This window comes from Echinops telfairi, unplaced genomic scaffold (genome assembly GCF_000313985.2).
Source record: "Echinops telfairi isolate 266 unplaced genomic scaffold, ASM31398v2 ScPeMD7_18;HRSCAF=68, whole genome shotgun sequence".
NCBI lineage: Eukaryota > Metazoa > Chordata > Mammalia > Afrosoricida > Tenrecidae > Echinops > Echinops telfairi.
Window position 1 is genome coordinate 21,637,288 of NW_022103915.1, and position 4,763 is coordinate 21,642,050.

The following is a 4,763-nucleotide window of genomic DNA, read 5'->3' on the forward strand; positions in this document are numbered from 1 at the left end:
ATTTCTAATTGTACCAGAGTGCTTGGTTTGAATTTAGTTGCTTATTATTCAGTGGCAATCATAAATCAAATTTTGCAATGACAGCTGTGAAAAATTGTATTTTCCTTTATGAAAACTTCACAGAAAAATGTGAACAGTTGGCAAATTAAGAAAAAAATAGTTGCAAATCAAATTCTAGCAGATTTTATAAATTTGACCTTTCCTTCTCCACTTCTTTGCCACCTTGACCTGGTAAAACATGTGCAACACTTATAGAAAAATCTGACAAGCCCACATTAAGGAAAGTGATTTGTCTCTCCTCCTACTTCCTTCAAAAAAAGCCACTTATTTTGATAGTACGATCAATGAAATCCCAGCTTTTTTTTCCCAGCCAGGCAATTTCCCTTATACATATTTCATTTCAAAACCAAGTGTTTAGTATTATTTTACTTTAGAAGGTTACCTTCATCATCTTTCATTTCTAAGCACTGTTGCTATGAAAAGAAAATGGATCATAAATAACTACCTCTGAGTATATGAATTAATGTAGTGCTATGTTATAAAGAGTATCATCAAGTTTTTCTTTTATAATTTGCCTATTTTCCAGGGAATTTAAGTGAATTACTTCAGAGAAAGAAAAACTATTTGTCTGTACAACAACAAATTTCCTTTTTGGAGAAGTCATTCATTTAAAAAAACCAAAAAAAATCCGTAAAAATGAGAATTTGCTATGTTTCAGGGATAGTACAGAAAACAAATTAGATAAATATTTCATCCTTCACCCCATAGACTCGACCAGAAAACATGCCTATAGGTCAACAAATAGACCTGGAACTATTTATAGGCTGTTCTTTTCTCTCTTTTTGTCATGGGTTTTGTTGGTATTTGTTTGTTTGGTTTCATTTTGTTGTTTTGTTTTGCTCTGCATTGTTTTTGTGCTTATTATTGTCTCTGTGTGTCTATCTAGATAAGATAGGCAGGATAAACAATCCAGAGGAGAAAAAAAAACGGGACCAACGGTTCCAGGCAGACATGGGAGAGGGAAGTTGGGGAAAGGAAATGGGAGTTAACAAACCCAGAGACAAGGGGACTACAAGTGATCTAAAATCGATGGTGAGGAGGGTGTAGGATGCCTGGTAGTGCTTGATCAAGGGCAATTTAAATGAGAGGAATTACTGAAACCCAAATAAAGGCCGAACATGACAGTGGAACAAGAGGAAAGTAGAAGGAAATAGAAGAACTAGGAGGCACAGGACATTTACATAGGTCTAAATACAGGCATGTACATATGTAAATATATTTATATATAACGATAGGGAAATAGATCTATGTACATATATTTATATGTTAAGTATCAAGGGAGAAGACAGACATTGGGTCTTTACTCAAGTATTCCCTCAAGGCAAGAACACTTTGTTCTATTAAACTGGCATGCTGTGATGCTCACCTTCCTGATACGATCGCTGAAGACAAAATGGGTGCATAGCAAATGTCATGAAGACAGCTGATGGTGCCCAGGTATCAAAAGATATAGTGTCTGGGGTCTTAAAGGCTTGAAGATAAACAAGCGGCCATCTAGCTGAGAAGCAACAAAGTCCACATGGAAGAAGCACACCAGCCTGGGTGATCATGAGGTGTTGATGGGATCAAGTATCAGGCATCAAAGACCCAGGACAAAAAATCATATCAATGTGAATGAAGGGGAGTACAGAATGGAGACTCAAAATCCATCTGTAGACAATTGGGCATTCCCATACAGAAGGGTCACAAGGAAGAGATGAGCCAGTCAGGGTGCAGTATAGCATCAATGAAAATACACAGCCTTCCTCTAGTTCTTTAATGCTTCCTCCCCTCCACTATCATGATCCCAATTCTACCTTACAAAGCTGGCTAGACCAGAGCATGAACACAGGTACAGGTAAGAGCTGGAAATACAGAGAATCCAGGACAGATAACCAACCCCCTCAGGATCAATAATGAGAGTAGCGATACCAGGAGGGGAAGGGGAAGGTGGGGGGAGAAAGAGGGAACTGATCACATGGATTTCCATATAACACACTCCCTGGGGGATGGACAACAGAGAAGTGGGTGAAGGGAGACATCGGTCAGCGTAAGACATGACAAAATAATAATAATTTCTAAATTATCCAGGTTTGTCAGGAAGGGAGGGTTGGGGAGGGAGGGGAGAAAATGAGAAGCTGATACCAAGGGCTCAGGTAGAAAGAAAATATTTTGAAAATGATGATGGCAACAAATGTACAAATGTGCTTGACACAATGGATGGATGGATGGATTGTGACTGGAGCTGTATGAGTCCCCAATAAAATAATTAAAAAGAAAAAACATCTTGCCCTTTAGGAACACCCAATGGTATGACTAATTCCAAAGCATGCAATAATACATAATATGCTTACTATTAAAATATGTACAAAGTCAAGTAGGAGACTAAAAGAGCTTTGGAACTTTGCCAAGGATGACTAGGTCACTGAAGATAGGCATTGGGATGGAACTGTCAAATTGTATATGCTAATTATATACCAATAAAACTATACATATATACTTATGTAATAAGACTCTCAATATGATACATATATAGATTAAGAGAGAGAGAGACATTGGAAGAGATATTGTGTGTTGCAAAAATTAAGAATCTTGATGTCACTCTTAAGGTTGAAAACTTAAATTCACTCAGATTCATCTCCAAAGAAAGGTCTAAAGTCTACTTTTAATAAATCAGTCATTGAAAAATCTTATGGTGCACAATTTTTTTTACCCACATGAGGTCACAATCAGATGGAATACTAGCAACCTTGCCACATTCAGCTAAATGTTTTTCAAATACTTTCCACAAATAACTTTTATCAAGTGGAATTTGTATTGCTAATTTGATTTTTCATCTCACTATTTGAATATAAACTTCATGAGGGCAGAGGCTAAGCTGTCTTGCTTACAGACAACACCCAGTACTTCCACTGTGTCTGCCAGGCATTCAGTAACATTTCTTAAATGAATTTAATGCAAAACAGAACAAAAATCATCATACAGATGTGTTATCTGTACATGGGGAGCAGAGATTTCTTTTAAATATCTATTCATTATTTTGAACATGTAAATCATTATTTTAAAGAATACTTAAGGAAGAGAGGTAATGGATAAACAAGGCTAAGGCCAAAATTGTGGAATTACCTAACACACCAAAAAGAGCCAACATTATACAAAATTTAACAACACCTAAATTGATATAAATAAACATGCAAATAAGCAAAGCAATGAGTATTTGGATATGACTGTTTCCATTCTTTTTTTTTTCGTCCACAGACAGTATTTTATTATTTATTTATTTATTTTAACAGCTTTATTGTCCCTTTATCCACTTGTCATACAATTCAATCATATCAAGAAGAGCACACAATCAGCATAATCAATGCTAAAACAGTTTCTACTTCCCTATCCTCATTGTTATTCATGTAATTGTTTTTTAATTGCGGCAACAGTATACACAATAAAACATGCTATTTGTTAGCTTGTTCTCAGAAACAATGGCAATGCCTGAAACACAGAAGGTACTCCTGAAATAAGGTCAGGTGAATTAATATACACAATAACTTATATTAAGACATCATGCAGGGGTCCTCAAACTTTTTAAACAGGGGGCCAGTTCACTGTCCCTTAGACTGTTGGAGGGCTAGACTATAGTTTTAAAAAAAACTATGAACAAATTCCTATGCACACTGGATGAGTCAGCTGCTAAGCAGGACAAGCAGTGGCGGCAAAAACACCTGGCGGGCCGGATAAATGTTCTCGGTGGGCCACATGTGGCCCCCGGGCGTAGGTTGAGGACCCCTGAAGGGCTTATTCTGTTCTGTTATTGGTTTTTTATTCTCTAATTCTAGGAGGAATATTCCATGACTACTTTTGAAAACTAAGGGAAGAAAACACAATTGTACTCAATTTTTCAGAAAAGTAAGGTTGAAATTGGATGTTACAGCTGTGTTTGTTATATCGTACTCTGTTGTTAATTCAAGTCAGATCCCCATCCATTGTTATATCTTTATTTTAACCATATCATTACCTAATTGTGGGTAATCACTAATACATTCATCTCTTGTGTTTTTGTAAGCATTTTCTGATTTCTAACTTATTTGCATCATAAACTATCCCAGTTGTTATGATGGTATAACAAATGACTCCAAAATATATGGCTTAAAGCAATGGCTCAGAAGTCATGCGATATTTCTTCTGCCCTAGTCTATGCATTAGAATGAGTGAAAAATGCCGGACAATGCTACAGGGAAGGAAATGAAATTCCACCATTTGATTGAGAAGTTGCAAGTTTTTACAAGAGTGTGTGGACCAGAAATGTTGATGTGGACCTTATTGAAAAGGTCAGCTTGCCGCACTATCCATTCATTTCATTTTCTTCTCAAACCTGTGAGGTATAACAAATGATTGCCTCCATTTTACAGCTGCAGAACGGGAGGTAGAGAGAATTTCACCAACTTGATCAGTACTATACAGCAGTAAATGTTGGTGTTGCTGGTAGTCAGCGTTGCCAATCTACTTTCACTAGTTTACGGTTAATACAACTAGTACTCTTCTTTGGAGAATTTGATCTTTTTTTCCCGTGTACACATTATTTCCATTCACATATCGTCATCTAAAACCATCACCAGATGTCATTTAAAATATTCTCAGAGAGAAACCCAATCAAGCAAACAGTATTCTGGCAGTAAGCTTGTCATTATTTAGAATGTATTATGGGCAAACACTTCAATCAATCTTCA